The sequence below is a fragment of the Taudactylus pleione genome, unplaced genomic scaffold (assembly GCF_031769625.1).
Source record: "Taudactylus pleione unplaced genomic scaffold, aTauple2 ptg000142l, whole genome shotgun sequence".
Lineage (NCBI taxonomy): Eukaryota > Metazoa > Chordata > Amphibia > Anura > Myobatrachidae > Taudactylus > Taudactylus pleione.
Genome location: NW_028284544.1, coordinates 4,216,206 through 4,238,501, shown reverse-complemented (window position 1 = coordinate 4,238,501; position 22,296 = coordinate 4,216,206). Strand labels below are relative to the sequence as shown.

General features: G+C 43.5%; 1 protein-coding gene across 2 annotated transcripts in view; it reads right to left on the bottom strand.

Moving 5' to 3' along the window:
* The window catches only part of NCK1 (NCK adaptor protein 1), a 137,037-nt gene extending 115,079 nt beyond the window's left edge, over positions 1-21,958 (bottom strand). For both annotated transcript variants that reach the window (XM_088473864.1, XM_088473865.1), the window contains exon 1: positions 21,794-21,958. The gene's annotated coding sequence lies outside the window, so the exon portion shown is untranslated. The remainder of the gene's footprint in view (positions 1-21,793) is intronic.
* Positions 21,959-22,296: the final 338 nt, after the last annotated feature.

Genomic DNA, 22,296 nt, shown 5'->3' with positions numbered 1-22,296 from the left:
CCCGGAGTGCTCAACTTCACCCTCAGACATGACCAAATATAATGTACAGACAAAATATATATGGCAATAGAGGAAAAAAAAATTGCACTTCCCTGTGTGCTGATCAACAGTCCTGAATATGGCACTGTGTAGCACACAACTGTATGTGACAGACCTCACAAATACTTGATTTATATATGTGAGGTTAGTAGAAAAGCCCCTCCTCCACACCTGTAGGGCTAAGGAAGGAAAGAGATAGATATAATCTGACAGTAATAAGAGAAAAATACAGACAGCAGCACTAGCAAAAGTCACATACCATGCAGAAAGATATACTCACTGCACCTTTACACTACACTCAATCTCCCAGATTCAGTGTCTGGGAGGACTATAGTGCTGTGTACGCTGTCCTAACAGAGAGGTACACAGGGGGACCGGTCCGCGTGCCCCCTGAGGGATCTACGCTGCCACATGTAGAAAAAAATGGCCGCCAGAGACATCAGAGGAGGAGTGGCCGAGTGAACTGCAGCTCAGGGACGCTAGACATGCAGGCTGAAAAGCGCGCTGAGCTGAGGAGCCGCTGAACAGGGAAGGCTTCCTCCCCTGGCTGGCCATTAACCCCAGGGATGCTGGCTTCCCGCTTGCCGGTTATCCCTGGTGGTCTAGTGGTCCCACGGGTTATGGGGGGGCCCGCCGCCACTGCCAACAGCCTCCGATCTGTCCCCAGGACCGGAGGCTAAAGGACTGCATTTTAAGGCATTCCGCGCGCCACCGCTAGCCAGCAACTCGCGGCTTACCTGAATCCCCGGCGACTCCGGCAGCAGCCCTGGGAGGTAGACAGAGTCCGGCTAGTACGGACTCTGGCCTCCCGCCGCGATCCCCAGATCAGTACTGGCGTCGCGGCGCCAGTCGGGGATCAGAGCGGCAGCGTGGGCGTCTGTACAGACAGCCCTTCGCTGCCGTCTGTAGTAAAAAGAGAAACTAAAATAAATAAAATCTATTACAAAATAAAAAGCTTCTGGGGGCTGCTCCTGCAGCCCCCCTGCGCGGTGACCGACTCCGGCCGGACACCAACTTACACTGAGGTACCTGTGGCTCGGGGGCGGGGTATAGAGGAGGACCCAAGTGCATCCTGGGAGCTAAAAGCTTAACTGTGTGGTGCCCATGGATCCTGATCCTGCTATATCCCAAAGGTCAACCCTGTGGACCCGCTATGGACCCTGAAGTAGAAAGTATATTACTAAATGGTCTAAGAGCTGAAGGTGCACGCGCTACATAACATGTTCTTAAATAATTATAATAAAAAGGTAAATAGTATATAATTTTAAAGTAACAAAATAATTACATTAGATATTTATTCAATAATTTGCCAACAAGCCCCACCCTTATAAGAGTTTAATATGTTAGCAAATGTAATCTAACAGCAGGCTTAATATAGAATTTAAAAGCCAATTAAGCTGCCCATTCACTTAACGATGCGGGAGACATCACGATTACAACGCCGTCATCTCCCGCGAGGTTAAGTGCATTCACTGAACGTTCAGACGTTCATCCCAGAACATGGCATCCTGACGGCGGTCGTCAGGTTGACCGTCATGTTCGGGCGATGATTGATGTTAAAAAAGACCATTGCTGGTCGTTTTTAACCTTTTGCTGCCCGATTTGCAGGCGATTACCAAGCGATAATGACAGTCGTTATCGCTCCATCGCTATGTTTAATCGCCTACTGGATGGGCAGCATTAGTCAAATCTATTAGCCAGAAGGATTGATTGAAGAGCCAATGCATATGGGCATCTGTTATCATCAACAGACTAATATTTATAAAAGTTAGGCACCAGAAGTATTGCTTTGAGCACACAGGTTACCCGGCTTGGGAATTTGACCAGATCTTTTATAAATTCTTCAATAAACAGTGTCAAGAAACTATCCAATATTCACGAATAGACTAGGAACCGGTGTCTTTGGATATTTAGTCACAATGTAGCTCAAGTGATCCAGAGTATAATGCTAGAACAGCTGTATGATCAAGAATATTGGTGCGGGACACAAAAATTACTAACTCCATCGTATATTTTACTTTATTCCTTACTGGTTATTAACAGTTACGGCGAGAGTGCAAATACATTCATATTTATTCTGGACTCTTAAAGGGCGTTCAATGAAACGCCGGGAAGAAGTTCCCTGAACTATTCAATTCAGCGCGCTGTTAGGCCGACTAAAGGATTTCTTCTCACATCCTGCTGAGGGTGCGAGCAGAAATACGACTAGAGTGCACAGCTGCTAGGCTATTTGCTGGTTTTGCGAGTCGATGACAGCCTCACGGCCGGCACTTTTACTCGAAGAATGACTGTTTTCACGAGTAAACACCCAGGTTAAGTCGCGAGAACCGGCATTCCTCGACTTTAGTTGTTATAGTCTGACTAAACAGGGTGGTGAACTGACTAGATATGGGACCAACTTTCCTATGTTTAAAAAGACCTATTTTATATATTTTGAATAAACCACATTTAGTTTCATGTTCAATTATTATTCAGTAAAACAAACTATTTTGGATTTAAACCATGTGATTACAGGTTTTTTATGCCGCAAAATGAAGCATTCTATTGAAAGCAGAGAGTGAAAGTAATGCTGGTGGTGGGGTTAGCAGGAGAGGTACAGTATTCTGTTGGGTCTAGGGGAACACATACAGAAAAATGGAGCAACTACAGTTTTACTGTTAAGGTAAAAAAACACTACACAATCAAAAATGTAAGATTGTAAAGTAGGATTCAAGCAGTCATGGGAGGTGTTGAAAAGTGTGCAACATAACTGAAAACATTTTAATGAATTTAAAGGTGTTATAAAGATGGAGCACTGCAGAATATTAGGGCATTCCTGGCCATAATATACTGTTGATGTATCACTGTCATGCTGCCTCATCATGGTCCATGTTGCTCGCCCCTACCATACAGAGGCAGGCGGTTCTGCAGTGAGCTACCTTTAGAGGTGGCAGTATGTAACTTCTTCTCTTCAACTACAGACTGTGGGTTGACTATTATTTAAAAGGAAAGTGTGTGGTCAATGGGCAGCAGCAGCGCAAGATACTGAGATCTACCAACAAGAACAAAGAAATAAATTACATACATACATACATACATATATATATATATAAACAAACCCCGGCACTCTCATAAAGGGGATAAAAAATGATACTTGCTAGGGTGCCTCTCCAGAGGTGCAAGCTGCTATCTCCATGTAGTAGTGGAAGAAAGGATGGCACTCCATAGACTTGCAATGTAATGTAAAAGCAGTCCTTTATTGATTAATAAAGGACTGCTTTTACATTACATTGCAAGTCTATGGAGTGTCATCCTTTCTTCCACTAATACATACATGTATGTATGTATATATATATATATATATATATATATATATATGTATACATACATATATATATATACACATACACATTTATTTTACCAAAATTGCGGACACTTTTTGAAATTTGAATGTTATTCAACTGAATGCTTATAAAACTGTTACACTTCATGCAGTGCAATGATTCATATATCAAAGCATTACATTTCCTTTCATTTGATATATGAATCATTGCACTGCATGATGTGTAACAGTTTTTATAAGCATTCAAAGTTGAATAACATTCAAATTTCAAAATGTGTCCGCAAATTTGGCAAAATAAATATATATATATTTTTTTAATTTCACACACACATATTTACACACACACACATACAGCAGAAACAACCTCATGCTTCAATGAGGTCACAACTAGTGTACTCACTGGCTGCATTGTCACAGGTATTGGTGACTAGAGGACTGGCCACAATATGTTGCTGAGACAGATTAGACAGCATGCAATACACTGTAGAGCAGGGTAGGCCCCAGGGTAGTAGCAGCCTGTGCAAGATTTCTTGGACTGCGAGATTTTTTGACATTTTTGCTTAGCACCAAGCCTATCTCTATAATTACATACACTGTATGTATGTATATATAATTAGCAAGTTTGACGTACTACATAGCTGGAGTCTGGAGAGTAGATGTATTAGGACTGCAGGGGGAAGGGGCTGTTTTTTAGACCTGCTACCTGGGCAGGTTTTATTTGCAATAGAACTACAGGTCTCAGCATGGTAGCACCTCTGATAATGTTGTAATTAGGTTGTGCAGCCGATCCCCCCCATGTATGTGTATTTAAGGTACACTTGGGCTAGCACGCCTCCTACCTGCCGCAGGTGATTTAATTAGTATTGGTCCTTGCATTGCAGTACACAGGGAAGTCCTAGATATATTTATACAATGTGTCAGTATCAAGGATGTTAGGGACCCACCTGATGAGGTTCACTGTGAAGTGGTAGGTAGGCAAACATCTTTGGCCAAACATGTACTAAGAACCTCTATATAACACCATGATAATTTATAGTTTACTATATATTTTTTATATTTATTATTCTTAGTACTTAGAGTGTGCATCAGCTTCTCCCCCCCCTTTTTTTCTGCAGGTTTTATTTGTGAAGTAAGAGTTCCAGTTTTTAGACCTGTAAAGACAGAGAAAAGAGAGGATGAGGAAGGGGGCAGACAGGCACACAATCTCGGCAAAGTAGAGGCAGGGCAGTTAGCAGAGTGACAGGACACCATCAATCCGGGATAAATTGCAGAGAGGAGGCTGCGTCATGCCCAGGGATTCCCGTACACCACCCATGCAGGATAAGACAGCTGCCGGACTCCAGACAGCACTGCTGATTCCTGGACTGTCCAGAGGAATCCCGGACGAATGCTAAACCTGGGCAGATGCACTGTGCCACCTATGTGGTGGTGCCCATCGAGCTGCCACTCTGCTCCAACGGCCCCAAGCCTAACCTGCTATAGAGTGTCATAAGCTGGCCATGGGTGTTTATTAGACAGGCAAACATCAATAAAGAGTGCACTTACTGGCTGATATTAGTTATGCATTAGACTGCAGAAACCAGTAAGGACAGCCTGATTGTTCATTAAACAGGCAAAGTGTTATAAAAATTGTGTAAAGCAGACTGCAAGCTCAGGTAATGCAGATGACATACAATTATGTGAAGTATTTCTCTGTTTACACAGTACGAGCAAGCTACTTTCAGTAAAATGTCAGTACTCTGCAAATGCAAAAAAGTATGCAACTGTACATACCTAGGCACGTAAACAGTGAATTCTAAAGCCACTGTGTTTAACTGACAAAATAAAGGCTATTTTATTAACATGTATTTGTCAGCCACGTTTATCCAGCATTGAGAGTTGGATTGAAAGAATAAGTCTCAAATAGAAGAGATTAGGATGGTCATTTACAGCTACCAGAAGAGAGACTACAACATACTGTAGACACTGGGCACACTGCATTCACACAACTCCAGATTTCCAAATTATCTGCCTAAAAACTGTAATATTAACAGAAACAATAGATTAGGCATGTGATAGTTGTTGCACCTGACCCTACGACCATTAATTACCACTCTAAAATAATTTCTAAATAATTTACTACAAACGGCACTAAGTAACCAAGTTAGGTCCTCCTTAAGCAGGTTTAACAACTGTAGAAAATATATTTACAAAAATTAAGTTATTACCGGTCCAAAAAGGAACTGAACCCAGAAAAATTTTAATTAGTAGCAACCCTGTCAGTATAGTCACATTTTAAACTTCAAGGGACAATATTTCCCACATTAGGGACCAATTGAATTCAGCGCGCATTGGCCATATAGTGTCAACATTCGCAAGTGGGGTGTGAGGGGAAATTTGTTATGCCAGCAAGCAGTATGTGCTGTTCCGGGACTGAGGAGCAATTAATTTAAAGGGGAATTCAATTGTGTTTGCAGATGGCTCCGACTAATGGGTGCCCGAAAGAGCAATTCAATTGTTACTCCATTTCTATAAGTCCTGGTTTTGGGGTGTCCAAACTGCTTTAGATGGGTTTAGTCACAAGTGTGATAATTTATTGGCGACCAAAAAAACAAAAAACAATTGAATTGCAACATTGGTGGCCCATTCAATTGTGCATCTTAAACAAATGAGTCAACCCCTTAGAAGCAATGGCTGCAAAGCCAAAGAAACGGACTAAATGCCAAAACCTCTCGGCCACCATCACCACAAATCTGCGCTCGCACCACATAGAGCTCACTAGGGCTGGCTACAGTGTGCACTGGGGTTCTTACATTTTCAAAATGAGATCATCTTCGCATTGACTGAGAATTGAGTGGCCCCTTAAGTTTTTTTAACTAAATTACATTGGTGGGTTTAAAAGGCATCGGTGAAATACAGCCACCTGCAAATGTAGGCCTCCTTAGTGGAAGCCAGTTTTCAAGAAGGATATAAAACACTGCATTTTTAAAATCAGAAAAGTCACTTGACACAGTTTCCACACCCAAAGTCCATCATAGTTTTCTTTGAAAGACCCAACACACAGGATTACTGACAGTTCATTCTTGTATTTAATACGAAAAAAAAAAAAGTCTCGTTCTATTTTCTGCCTTACTTCTGACTAAAGCTGCATACACACGTAAAGATTTTCTGTCCAACCATCCAACTAGTTGATTGGTTGGAATGAAAATCTGGTAAGGTATGAAAGCAAATGACAATCAGCAATTTGCTCCCAAACACCGGAAAATGGACAAAAACTGTTTGTTAAATGTTTGATCTAAACAATTTGTTCAAACTTGTCTGAAGACCATTTGCATCTGTTTTCTGGCATTTAGGAGCAAATTGCTGATCAATTACTCCCATACGTTACCAGATTTTCATTCCAACCAATCAACTAGTTGGATGTTTGAATAGAAAACCTTTACGTGTGTATGCAGCTTAAGTTTCAGCAAATAGGGTCGCCTGACGTTTAAATTTATGTTCCTGCACTCCGCCATGATCAGAATCCCTGACTGTACAAAACAATATGTTCCTACACTCTACCATGATCAGTATCCCTGACTGTACACCACATTTTAGGTTCCTGTACTCCGCCATGATCAGTCTCGTTGACTGTACAACACATTGTGTTCCTACACTCCACCATGATCAGTCTCCCTGACCGTACACCACATTGTATGTTCCTACACTACGCCATGATCAGTCTCACTGACTATACACCAAATTATGCTCCTGTACTCCGCCATGACGTACAACACACTGCACAACACATTTTCTCTCTCCATAAACTAAGAACCTATGACAAAGCAGGTGTAAAACCAATACTTCCAAACAAAGTTTTCACTTTCTTTTTAATGTGAGATCTACAATAATTTAGGGGATTTGGGCAACAAGTATAAACAATGGCTGAACCATTAATGTGTGAATCCAAGTGAAAACATCATCCTCCTTAATTAGTATGATATGCCAAAACAGAAATTACTCGGGATGTAGTTATGATGCAGACGGATGGGATAGCAGCTGATGAAATCTCTGCGTCAGAATCCCAACCCGGGAATAAACAGACGCCGAAACTTCGATGCCAGTTCAGATACTGACGCCGGCATCCCAAACGTAAGTTTAGCGGGCCAGGTTATGTGTTAGCCGTGGGCAGGGTTAGGTATAGGCGCTAAGGTGGAAGGGTAACATTGAGGCACCAAGGAGGGAGGGTTAGGTTTAGGCACTAACGGAGAGGGTAAGGAATAGAGGCAGAAGGGGGGAGGGTTAGGGGTACGGAATTATCCTGTCAGGATACTCTGCATCGGGATGCTGCTGTCGGTATTTTGACAGCTGGCATCCCGACTGCCAGTATTTCATACCCAACCCAAATTACCCATACAAAATAACCTTAATTACTTTCATAACTAGTCTAGCCGCGCATGAGCATCAGAAAACAGACCATAACAAAGTCATTATATAAACTGGCAAAAAGTGGTATATACAGTATGAAGATAGGAATATATTTCTGGCTTCTAATGATACGCAAGTGTACAAGACATCCAGAAAATTAAAAGCAGATGTCATCTGCTCAGAAACTATTTATTTTGAAAGGCTATTCTGCCCCGTTCCTTTAAGATTTTTCCATTGCCTTGAGATGCACTACTCCCACCGGAAAAGTGATCAGATCCCACAGTTCCAGGGAGCCTGAATAAAAATAAACCTGACAAAACGCAACTGGCTGAAAGCAGGAGAGGCCCCAGCTTGCGACTTCCTAAACCATGCATCTTTATCCACCAACATTAGGAAATGTGAATGCTGGAATCAAATGCACCCCAATGTTATAGCAGTCACTGTTTTAGAAAAACACATCCTATTTCTTATTCTGAGAGGAAATAAAAAATAAAAAAAAAGATTACATTAAGTAAAATTGAAATGGGTCTATGACATATCCTGAGTCCACACATCACATGCAAGTTTCGTGTAAGGTCAAAAAATATGGATTGTATAATAATTTATCTCATTCATCTTATGATACAAAGCGTTATTCATTCTGCCTTTTTCTCACTGCTAGTTCTCCATTGAATAAGTCATATGCAATTCATGACTAAAGAGAGCATTGAATCAGCAAGCATTACTAGCAATGCACAAACGTACATAGATTGATCTCCCAAACTGGAACGGATGCCCGGCCTGCTATACATAACGTAGGTCTCACACTCTGTGCAGGCCTCTACAAATTTCTCGGAGAGCTTGGAGCCAGGGCTAGAAGTTAGGAGTCATCAACTTTGTAAGTAAAAAGTTTAAATGCATCAACAATAAGTTTAGCAGTGCTATGTAAAATAAATATAGTATACAGCTAACCTGTATAGCACAACCTAGTTAGTCATACAGCCTAGCAACAGCATGCCCACAAATCATACCACATTGGGAGCACAGCATAGTAACGAGCACCACTAAAAAAAATCAGCCAATGAGATAAATACCCAAGCAGAACAATATGGAAGCACCAGTGACACCACCAGCTTGTACCCCTGCAGTATAGTACCATTTACTGCCCAAAACGCACAGCAAAAAAAAAAAAAAAAATGCTACAATGATCGGTGTGGCTCACTCGCGCCTGGCGTCTTGAGCCACACAGCTTATGTAGGAGCCCTAGGTGTATGGGGGACACATCTGTACTGGGATGTGGTTAATATACAGACACCCGGGATGGCGACGCTGGAATGCCGGTCAGAGCGGGAAGATCGGCGACCGAATCCCGACATGGCTGGAGATGCCGATGCCAGAATCCCGACGGCTGGTATCTCGAACGTAAGTATAGCGGGGCAGGGTAGGAGTTAGCTGAGGTGGGGGGGGGGGGGGGGTTAGGGGGTAAATAGGACAGGGGAACACTGCTTACCGTTCCCGTTGAGATTGTAAGCATTGGGATGCCGCTTTCAGTATATTGACAGCCGGCATCCCAAGTATCGGGATATCATACCCAACCCCCTGTACCAGTATATAACCCTGCTTTCACTATACATTTGTATTCATTAGGATAAAGTTTCCCAAACTCCACCATTACAGTCTAGGTTTTAAGACTATCCATGCTTGAGCACAGGTGACATACTTAGTACCTCAGTCAATTTGATTTAACCATCTGGATTCAAGCATGGAGACTAACGGCAGAGTTTGGGGAACTCTGCACTAGGTTATACTGCCTAGAGCACTTGCAAGCTCTATGGACAGACTGCTGCTCCCAGTTGTCTCTCATTAAACCTGCCAACACAGTGTCACCACCGTGTGTAAATCCCTGATGCAGTAATCTGGTGGTGATAAAAATTATGCAAAAAAGTAGCAACCACAGTATCAAGTCCATCAAGGAGGTTTTAGAGGAAGAAGCACCCATCATACTAGTTTTTAGTACATTGCAGAGCTTTGGGGCTCTGTCCAGAGATGGCGTCCCCATTAAGACTGTGGTTAGTACAGCTTATTCAAATTATCATAGACAGATCACAAGAATAGAAGAAAAACTTAATGCTTTGATCACCAAGTTAAATATTTTAATATTCTAAACTGAAAAAAATGAAAATAAAAAAATCTTGTGACCAGCACTGTGTTTTTGTAGTAAGCAAATGTATCTCAAAAGTACACATTAAAGAAAACATGTACAGTACTCAAGAACAGACTGCAGTTTCCCCAGATCCAGGTAGGGAAAGGCCATGTGCGACGTCAGATGTCAGAACATAGCACACCACGTGTTACCTACCACTAGGAGAGGATATACAGAAGTCAGTGAAAAAAAAGTACACAAGGTGATGGTACAAAGTACTTAAACTTGCTCAAGTTTATATAAACTCATTACCAGTTTCAAATTTACAAAAAGACATAAAAAGTATGTGGGACTAGCCATACTAGACTCAGTATGTCTGCATCTTCAGAGACATCAAATTTGTGTAAACTGTAGCCAGATGGGAACTAGGTACTTTTCTTATGCAGTCTCCCTCCCTTTGGTAACATTTGCTATGTTATGTCTGATCTCGGAAAGCCAGCGAGAGCTACCAAGAGGGACCTTCTGCGTCTATGTGCCTTCAGCACGTGTGTACTGAGCATGGAGAGAGAGACTCCAGTCTATTTACAGGTACAGGTTTTCATTGTTGCTTTCTTTTGAATATATTTGGTTAGCGCAACTTTAACAGTGACGCTTTTACTTTAAAGTAAAGTAAGAAGCTCACGTACACAACCTATTAAGGATGCACTACCAAATAGATTTTACTAGTATGCCATTTTCCCATATCCGCAGCAAGAAGAATTGCTCCATGCAGCTAGCTTTCCTGGGGCGCCTCACTTCCTTTGAAAGTACCTACAAATGCATTTGGTCAGCCACATTAAAATGGCGACACATGCAAGAGAGTGCCAATCAGTAGCCTTAATCCCTAAACAGCAACAAAAAGGGGGAATGCAATCATGATTTGTACCTGCTCACATTGCAGGTGCTTACAGTGGGAAAAAAAAAAGTTGCGCTTGCTTCAGCGCAAGCAAAAATGCGCAAAGTGACGGATTACAGAGTTGTACTAACAGATAAGGTGCCCATGGAACATTGGCACTAACTTAATCAACCCCCTTAGCCCTGATCTTTGTCTGGGGCCGTGAAAAGAACCCCTGAAACACAGGAAGCACAGTTGTATGGTGAAGCCTCCGGTGGACTCTGGCTAAGGGAATTATAGGGTTAGTAAAACGTCAGTTTAATAACTGTTTGTGCTGAAGATCCTTTCTATAGTGTATACACTATTTACACTGCTCGATAAAACAGTAACCTTGTGTATAATATACAGTTCACACTAGTAAATAGTTACAACAAAGCTAGTATCCTTTGACTACAGTTGGCTAAGAAATAAGCACAGCAAAATACTGTATTAGAGTGATTAACATCAAGATGCCACACACACACTAATTAAGGAAAATGTAAAAAAAAAAAAAAAAAAAAAAAAAGTGTCCGGAAAAAATACAATGCAATTTAGTTGAATGTGTTGTGAATAGCACCAGGAAGGTGTTCCTGGAGCTATTCAATTGTTCCCCTCGTGCCCGGCACTTAGGGCCGGATTCAATTAGAGGCAAAAAGCATTCGCAGATGCAATGTTTTCGACTCAATCGCCTGTTGTACGCAAAAAAGATTGTATACTTTCACAATGGGAGTTCCCACTTTTCGCCCTATTCAATTGCAAAACAGGAGAAAACACGGACGTACGATCCACATAGCTATGCAAAGTGCGCACCACATGCAGTTATTGAGAAGATGGCTGATCTCCAGACAGTACCGGTACCACGATAGGCTGGTTAATATGGAAGGAAGAACCACCTTAGGCAAAAACGTGGAGAGAGAGTACAGGGCACCGAGCAATCCTCATGGAAGACTAGGTAAGGAGAGCGACGAGAGCACCCAGCTAGAAAACCCATCTGGCAGAAGCCAAGGCCAACAAGATAAGTCTTCCAGGTAAAGTACTTCCAACTCCAGAGTCTCGAAAAGGTTCAAAAACTGAAGGTTGGGAGAAAAGTACCAGGTCCCAAGCAGCTGTTGGGGGTACAAAAGGAGGCTGAATCCGAAGAACCTCCTGCAAAAAAAAAAAAAAAAGTCTGAACCTCAGGAAGTAAGGCCAACTTATGCTGCAAAAAAATATGGATAAGGCCGAAACCTCCCAGATGCAGTCCCGCATTCAAGCCTGACTGCAGAAAACCCAAGAGATTCCCTAAACGAAAGGACAATGTAGGAACACCCAGCCTTTCACACCAAGCCACATAAGACTTCCAGATCCGATGATAGTGGGCTGAAGTCACTAGTTTCCTAGCGCGAAGCATGGTAGGAATAACAGTTCTTGGGAAGTCCTTACATCTTAACAATGCGGTTTCAACAGCCATGCCATCAAACGCAGATGCTGTAAGTTGGATAAAGAAAAAAGGACCCTGCTGGGGGAGGTCCGGGCGCAGTGGAAGTATCCAGGGAATGTCTGCTAGGAGTAACCGTAGGTCCGAGAACCAAGCACTGCAAGGCCAGTTCGGAGCTATCAAAATGCAAACAACCTTCTTTCTCTTGATGTGTTTGAGCACTCCAGGCAGTAGAGGAAAAGGTGGAAACAGATAAGCAAACTGGAACTGCCACAGCGCTGTCAATGCATCTACTGTCACAGCTGCAGGATCCCGGTTGTGGGAGTAGTAGAGCAGAAGTTGATGGTTGAGTCTGGATGCCATGAGATCCATCTGGGGTCTGCCCCAGCGCTGAACCAACTGTTGGAAAATCTGAGGATGAAGAGCCCATTCACCCGGACGCAAGTCCTGGCGGCTGAGGTAATCCAGTTCCCAGTTGTCCACTTCTGGGATGAAAACTGAAGACATAGCTGCCGCGTCTCCTTCTGCCCAATGAAGAATGAGAGAGGCCTCCAGCATGGCACATCAGCTTTTTGTTCTGCCCTGAGGATTGATGAAGGTCACTGCAGTTGCATTGTCTGACTGGACCCTGATGGCCAGTCCTCAGGGGAGGGAACGACTCCCGCAAGGGAACCTCCTGCCTTGACCAACGTCCTTGGTAATGATGATCCAGAACCACTGCTCCCAAGCCCCGAAGAGTGGCATTTGTTGTTAGAAGAACCCATTCTTAAATCCCGAAACGTTGTCCCGCCAAGAGATGGCTGGATTGAAGCCACCATAGGAGGGAAAGATGCATCTCGGGAGACAGTCAGACTAGGCTGTGCATGTGAAGATGGGAACCTGACCACTGGGAAGGGAGATCTAGTTGAAAGGTCCGGGAGTGAAAACAACCGAACTCCAAAGCCTCGAAAGATGCCACCATCTTTCCCATTAGACGGATACAAAGATGCACTGACACCCACCGCCATGGTGGATAAACTGAACCAACTCCTGGATAGCCAACGATTTGTCCCTTGGAATAAACACTTTTTGTATTGAAGTGTCTAAAATGATCCCCAGAAACTGTAGGCATTGAGAAGGAACCAACTGAGACTTCGGAAAATTGATAATCCAACCATGTTGTAACAGCAGGTTGTAGGTGGTTAAGACATCCTGAAGGAGCTTTTCCGAAGACAGAGCTTTGAAGAGAAGACCATCCAAGTATGATACTATCGTTACAATTTGAAGACAAAGTAAAGCAACCATGACCACCATGACTTTCGTGAAGACTCTGGGAGCCGAAGAAAGTCCGAATGGTAGAGTGCGAAATTGATAGTGAGACTCTTGAATGGCGAACCTGAGAAATGCCTGAAGTGGTCTCCATATGGGAATGTGTAAAGATGCATCCTTGATATCCAAGGACACCAGAAATTCTCCCGGTTCCAGAATTGCAATCACTGAATGCAGGGACTCCATCTTGAATCTGTAATATACCAAGTGACAATTCAAAGATTTTAGGTTCAGAATTGGTATGACAGAGCCGTCCGGCTTTGGCACAACAAAAAGATTTGAATAGAATCCCTCCTTTTGTTGGAGCGAAGGAACTGGAACCAGAACTTCCGCCTCCAGAAGTCTCACGACAGCCTGCTGTAACACTTCCGCCTTTTCCAGTGAGAAAGGAAGGTTTGTTGTGAAAAACCAAAGAAGAGGTTGAACCGCAAAGTCTATTCAGTAGCTCTGAGAGACCCCTTTCCAAACCCAAACGTCGGTGCAAGTCTGACCACACATCCTAAAAACGAGAAAGTAGAGTTCACACCATGGGGGCCCCCTGCTGGGCCAGCAGCCCATCATGCCACAGGCTTGGGGTCCTGTCGACGAGAGTAGCCGCAGTTGAAGATCCTCTTGCACGACCTCTAAATCTAGTGGGGACTCAAAAAGGAATGAAAGTAAGTTCCTGAATAAGACCTCCGTGGAGCAGAGGTAGAACCAGACGGTAGAAAAGTGGACTTACCAGTGACCTGAGAAATCCATTTGTCCAGTTCCCGACCAAAGAGCATATCTCCGGAAAACAGTAACGCCTCCACCGCCTTTTTGGACTCTGCGTCTACCTGCCAAGAACAGAGCCAAAGAACCTGGGGTGCAGCAATGGCCGAATCTGAAATTTTAGAGCCAACTAACCCAATATCTCTAATGGCCTGCCCCGAACATAAACCTTGTGATGCACGGGACAAATGAAAGCGATGCACGGGACAAATGAAAGCGATGCACGGGACAAATGAAAGCGATGCACGGGACAAATGAAAGCGATGCACGGGACAAATGAAAGCGATGCACGGGACAAATGAAAGCGATGCACGGGACTTGTGTGAATTATTACGTGTTTCCAGTCTTGAAGGCGGTGTTTAGCATTTTGGAACAATGATTTGGGCAATTTTACGCTTAGTTCAAAACATAATAGTTAAATTACTTGTTTCTACTATGGCCGGATTAACAATGGGGTAGTTGGAGCTGTAGCTCTAGGTCCTCCATTGTAAATAGGCCCACAGGTTCCCAAACTGGCCGGCCGAAGTTTCATCCACCCTACATTTTTTATGAAATAAAACTGCCGGCTCTGCCCCCTGGCCCATCCAGACTAGTTATTGCTCACCTCAGTCAGACGACTGAGCTGTCGGCTCAATTTCTAATGGCCTCTGCTCTGTAACTCCGCCCACTGACAGCTGCTGAGCTGCACCCAATGGTTGCCCTGCTGTAACACTGAGGAGATTCCCGATTAGTCCAGGAACTCCTCAGCAGTGTCTGCTGTGCTCCTATTGGCTGAGTGACACATCACTAAACAGTGAAAATGGCCAACACAGGAGGATAAGGTGTTTTACACCCAGGACAATATTGAAAGAAAGACACAGCCCCCAGAAGTTGCAAATGCAAGAGGGTATTACTACTTTCCAGATTTCGTTTGATTTGTGTGATGCATGGGACACTGTTTTTATCTATTTTACAGCAAATATAAACAATCTAAAATTTGTTCATGGATTTTAGTTACATACTCAAACTACAAAGATGACCTGTGGTGGTTTTGTTTTGTGATTATTATTAGTACAGTATGAAAATGTTGCCTTTCACAGTAATGCTTGAGACCGAGCTGCTTAGCAAATTTAAATGTTAATATTTCTGTGCATATTTAAGCTATAGATTTCATATTTAATTTGAAAATACCACATATTGGATAGAGAAAACAAAGATAAGGTACTTCCAAACGGGAAGGAATCCCGACCGCCGCCTTCCCCAACTGTCTAATCCCAGAAAGGATTAAATGACAGGTATCGAGATCCCGATGCCTGTCATTTTACCTATGCCAGGAGACGGACTTAGGGTTAGTCACCCCCCCCCCCGGGAGGGTTAGGCACCATCCCCCCGGGAGACTTCGGTTTAGGCAGCGGGGAAGGGTGGGTTTTGTTTAGTCACTTAGAGGGGGATTAGGCACCCCTAAGGGAGGGTTAGGGGGAGTAGTTAGGTTAGTTTATACTTACTTGTAGCACAGTCGGGATCTTCACCTGTCGGGCTTCCGCTGTCAAGATTTGAACAGCCAGCCATGCGATCCCCTTCCAAACAGATGCAGAATAGAAATATGTAGCGTAGAGGTAAATCAAAGTAGTTTCTTATACTTTGGAATGTGTACATTAAATATAAACAAATTGCTGGTTAGTGAAATGTAATTGTTTTGTAGTTTATGTTCACTTTCTGGAGAATCGCCCAGTGACGCTTTCTGAGCAACGGCAAAAAGACGACTGAGTTGGAGACTCCACGTCCGATACCTTAAGCACTTGCCGCACTGCAAGAAAAAGAGCATCCAGCCCCTGAGGGCTTTCCAACTCCTGCGGATTCTCTTCGCGAGCACATCCTCATCGGAATCCTGTAGAAATTCTCCTTCTTTTACGTGAGAAACACAGTCCTCATCAGATTCATCTGATTGCAAAAGCGCCGTTATAGATCTTTCGAGGCGGCAGCTGTGGTGGGACCCCCCTACTGTGGGAGGAGACCTCCATTACCTGAGCCCAAGTTTCCATCCACGCGGGTTCTGTCTGCAAGACCGACAAGGGTTCTGAACTAGAACTCTGCATCCTAGAGTCTCCCCCTCTCTGAGAGATTCTGCTAGCTCAGCAGAGATCCGACATAACATCTGTCAGTGACGCAACCCAAGGAGGTGAAAGATCCTGTACAGGGGCAGGGGCGGCAGTTCCAAGGGTCCCCCTCCCATCACAAGAATCACACAACAGAGCCCCCTCCGAGTGAGCCTGAGTTAACTTTGCGTTACACTTCTTACAGGCATATACTGTAACTTTTGTTATACTTATGATGCTGCTCCCCTGCCTGTCATGATGCACCACAGGACAATAATAGCAACCAATCAACCCACAGGCAAACAGTGACAGTGGGGAGAAACAGAAATAGAGGGGGAAGAGAGAGAGGGAGAGGGAGAGAAACACACACAACCCCCTCCCCTAATTAATGGCTCCCCAAATACACCAAAATCTCCCCCCATCCGCACTCACCGTACCAGAATGGAGGATGAAGATGGTGATCTGCAGAGCTGCTGCTGTGCCCAGTAAAATCAGCGGTGACTGCAGGCAGGAGATGCTGACCAGGTGTACTGCTCGGGAACTAAACGTGGGAGAAAGGGAGAAGCGCGCTTCCCCTGTCTGACCCGCCTCTGAAGTGAAGGAGAAGCTCCGCCCCTTTCTGCTAGACCTCTGGCCAGAAATGGCTGCCCGCATACACAACTTTAAGCTGTGAGGAAACCACACCGCCAGCTTCTCCTGTGTGACCGGGAGGGCTGGCCATACTCACCACCCGTGCGGCCGTATTGTGCGATAGTGAGGGGGGACCCAGACTCAGCCACGAACAGTTGCGGTGGGCCCCCGCAGTAGCAATGTGCTGAGACCTGTGACCCGGACGCACGCAACAGCGGCGGGTCCCTCCGGCTGGCTCCAACAACTGTCAGCCGGTGTCCTCACAAATTAATAAATTATATATATATATATATATGGGATGTGCAGGCTCGGATAGGTTCGAGTTTGCACGTTGAGTTCGGATTTTTCCCTCCCAAAAAAACGAGGGAAAAATCCGAACTCAACGTGCAAACTCGAACCTATCCGAGCCTGCACATCCCATATATATATATATATATATATATATATATATATATATATATATATATATATATATATATATATATATATACACATACACACACACACACACATTAAGAACACACACATATAATTAGCCTAGACTGAGGGAACCGGCTCCCTCGTGGCATAATTCTTGACTGGGGATGAGGGGGGCATAGATGGGGAGGAGCCAGTGGCACTTATTAAATTCTTGAAGTGCCAGCTCCTCTCTACACCCTGTCTATACCCCACAGCACCGAGTTCCAGTGTCCCCTGTGGCTGTGGAAGAAAAATAAAATGGATTATAGAAATGAGTGACAGTAATTAATACAAGAGCTCAGTGACCCAGTGCTATGAGAGTGCAGACAGAAAAGATTAGAGTTGCTGACAGTGAGTGGGAGCACACTGAGGATAGACATAGTGCAGGGATAACACAAGGAGGCCACATTCACCTCCTCTTATACCTTCTCTCTTACCTGCATGGTATGCTTGAAACAGGCCCGCAGTATCTATGCCCGTCCAATGTGTAGTGTGCAGAGGAAGGACCTGAAACCTGTTTTTAAGGGGCCAATTTGTAACTTTTGAGATGAACATGTTGTGGAACGTTGAAGAAATCAGGAAAGTCAACAGCGCATTCAAAGTAGTATGCGCTCCTTATTTAAAGGTTTAATCCAAAAAACTGCATCCATCTAGGATCTAATGACAAAATATTGCATACCTTGTGGTGGGACCCAATGACAGCTGCAATCCAGCAATATTCTACTTACATCTACTGAAGAGTGTTGGTTTAATGCATGCAAAATGTTGTTCATCACACCATCAAGAGAGGGGAACACTGACAGGCTGTGGCAGACATCTAGAATCTGGGAAATACGAGATCCCAGGGAAATAATATTCTGCGATAATCTGTAATTTAGTCTAAGTACCCGCTGGTGTTGAAAAAAAAACTAAAAATGGTCGCATTTGAGACGTAGTGGTAACCAGCGCTATTACTTGCAGTCAAGGAAGGACACTATTGACCTCTATACATTGTGATGAAACTGCTAGCCAAGATATTTTTTGTTTATTAACAATGGGCAAAAAGCCCGAATGACCCGGATCCAAAACTGCAAATTCAGTTCTTCATTAAATTACCTGCTCCTTGAAACCCCCTCCCATCATTACTGCACTGATGGGCATACTTTACTCCTTAATTCAATTGCCTCTTCTCCCCATCAAAGCCAGCTCTTCAATGCTTCAACAACCCCAATATATGTACTGCCCCTAACCATTCAAACGCAAGTACATTTATTACTTGTATAAAAGGTCGGAGGGGGTGGGGACAAGAGCTCTGCGGATAATTTTGAAGAGGTGGCTTCTGATGCCATGACCCCATTTCTCCAACTGCTCCCTATTCTTAATGGCTGGACCATCACTTACTATGTTACTGTGAAATGTTTCTATGTTTTCCCTCCAGACACACTATGGCACTGTAAAAATTATTAATCGCTGACATTTACACAATGAATGAATGTTTCTAGTTTGCGTAGGTCCAGTGTTATGTAGCACTTAACAAATATAATTAAGCTACATAAAAAGATACTGACCACTAACAAGTGAAGGAGTGCAATGTCATGAGGATTGAGATTGGCAAGTATTGCATTTCAATAGGTTTCTTACAGAGAGTTGTGCAATACACCACTATAGTACAATATAGACTTTTTCTGAGACAATTTTAAAGCATCCCCATCACCCAAGTTATATGAAGTTAGAAACAGACACTTGTGCTAAATTAAATAATGTCCACCATGAGAGAATGGCAATAGAAGTCTCCTTTCCACAAACGCTTAGCAGATTCACTAGATACTCTTACTAGTATAAACCTTTATGCCGGCATATCACAAAGTTGTTCCATCTTCTTTCTCTGCATTATCATTCATATCCTCCAGATATGATGTACCATGTAGAGCAGAGTTTATCCAACCTCAGTCCTCAAGGCACACAAAGGGGGGAATTCAATCATCTTGCACCGAGTTACCATTGCGACGGCATGTAAACGCCAGAAACAGCATCGGAACATGCCCCTTCACTTCTTGAAGCCAGGCCAGACTCACACATTAGTGCTCGCAGGCCCATCAAAAATCTTGGAGGTACCATAAGAGCAGCATGTAGCCACACTTACTCACGGGGGGCGAGAACATTGCTTCTAATTGCATCCCCCCCCCCTCCCCAACAGTCCAGGTTTTAGTGATAGCCATACTTGAGCACAGATTGTTAAATCAAAACAAGTACTAGTTGAGGGGGTGTATTTACTAAGCAGTTAGGAGACAGAGTGAAAAGTGATAAGAAAGTGATAAGGTGCCAGCCAATCCGCTCCCAACTGTCATCTCACAGGCTGTTTTTGAAAAAGGACAGTTGGGAGCTGATTGGCTGGCACCTTATCACTTTTCACTGTCTCCTAACAATGCTTAGTAAATAGACCCCTGAGTCACCTGTGCTCAAGTATGGCTATCCTAAAAACCTGGACTGCTAGTGTGTATTGAGGACTGTGGTTGGGTAATACTGATGTAAAATAACCAATAATGAAGTACTGTATGGTATATTATTTAAGCCTTGTACCAGTCAGACATCACATTAATTCACAGGATTCCCAGGATCCAAGTGCAGAGTGAAAGAATAAGTCCAACTGGCTGTGGCATGATGGTGCTTCCCCACTCTTGCTGATGCGTTCCCAAGTCTTATTCAAAGTTGGTACGAGGCCTAATGGTTAATCCACATGTGAGGTGATGTGCTATTTTATTAAATTGGTTTTAAACAATATACCATACAATACTTCAGTACTCGTTATTTCACCCTCTATATAATACATATCTGAAAATCTTGGGGATATGAATAACTCAGACAAAGAAGATAGAACAACATTGTATTATGTAAGAATTTACACTAGTAATGGTATCTAGTAAATATACTAAACATTGGTGGAAAGTAATCTATTGCCACTCTCTTATGATGGAAGGAACACATTTCATTTAACACAAGGGTGTGTCAATATTGTTAACATTACACTATTTCATTTTTTATTTTACATGAAATTATACAACATTTGTTGGAAATAATGGGATCATAGAATCACAGCACTTGAATATAAGTATTTATTTTGCCTTTATTTATCCTACTAGAACTAGTTAAAGAATAGCTAAGAAAGTTTCTGTTATGTCTCATAAGTTGCGGTCCACCGGTGTTCAGTTAAAGTTAAACTGGCCCTCAGGTGTTAATAGGCTGTGCACCCCTAGTCTAGCACATAACTTCCTTTATAAGCACATCACCATCTCCCTATTAAATGGTACACAGCAAGATACATCATTTGATTTATACCGTGTGCTCATAACATTAATATCAGTATGGTTACAAAGGAAGTGTGTGAGGAAGCTAACATTTAGGGAACTTTATGCAGGCGTATGTAGGAAGACAAATTGATGGGGGGGTAGTAGAAAGCACAAAGATAATGCAGTGAAAGAAATTATCTGCTTTGAGATGACAAATATAAAAAAATAAAATCTAAATATGTAGCGATTCCATTGTTTTCTTTTAAGCATTTCCTGCCATTGGGTGACACGGTGTAATACGCTGCAGCCTATGAGTACAGTATGGGCGGTCTGCTTTTATAAAGCCATGCAGGTATTAGACAATTGTTTCATACACAAAGCTGCAAAGAAACTATTTTCAACCTGGTAAAATACACATACATTTATAGCTAACATGCATGTAGAAATACCTAATGTGATTAAGCGAAAGATATTATCCAATAGCACTACACCCTATAAACCCACAGCACATAGGCCAAATATATGCACTAAAACTGGTTAAATGAAACATATGGAGGACATACATGTGATCTACATAATTTATAAACTTTCTTAAAGTGTTTCACATTTAGAAACCCAAACCAGCTCTCCTATTTACATTGTATGTTTTCAAGCTTCTCGTACAGATTGGTTACACTCATCCCTGGCATCCGTTATTGCATAAACTCAATGTATAGATGTGTGAAGTCATGACTGCGCATATAGAGCTGCGATCACTAAGAAAGGAAAAGGTAGGTATGTGTGTAATGTACTATCACACCTAATGCTGAGCACAGTGCACACATAGCTTCTGGGCTGATAGACAGGAGTGTCACGTTATGGCTCTGCTACCCTACAAAGCCATGTACAACACACAGACTGTGTGTGTGTGTAGATAGATAGATAGACACACATTATATATATATATATATATATATATATATATATATATATATATATATACACATATCTCATGCAGTGAGCTACTGCTGTTGGCCTGTCAGCCCCCAGGCCTCGTACTGAGTCCTGGTGACCCCCTCTCTCTCCTCCCCCCCCACCCTTGGGCCGCATGTCCCCGCACTCACCTGAAAGCAGAGCCGGGCCTGTGTGCGAGGTGTGCCGCTGACCAGGCGCTCCCTTCCCCGGCTGTGCACCGCCCGGAGCGCCGACCTCAGACGCCTAGTAGAGACAGCGGAACCCTCCTAACCCCGCCCACCACGGCAGGCGCAACCGTTGACCACGCCCACCGTTGCAAATGCACCCAATGACCACGCCTAAAGGTGTCATCCCGCCCTTCACATAACCACGCCCACCCAGCTTCTATGAAGGTGACGCAATGGAGACCCTCCCGCCCCTGGCTGGGTCACGGCCGTACATTGCTTGGCGTAACACGCTGTGACTGCTCCCGGCTTCTCTACAGTCACTGCTCTCACTGGGGCGTGGCCCTGGCCTGTCAGTCATTCCAAGCGGGTGACGTATGCTATGGCCACGCCACCTTGAATTCTTTTCTTATGCTGCTCCCCCCCACTGAGTGTAATTGTATAGGTGACGTCAGCCGACGGGACTGCGCATGCGCAGAGCGGAGTGT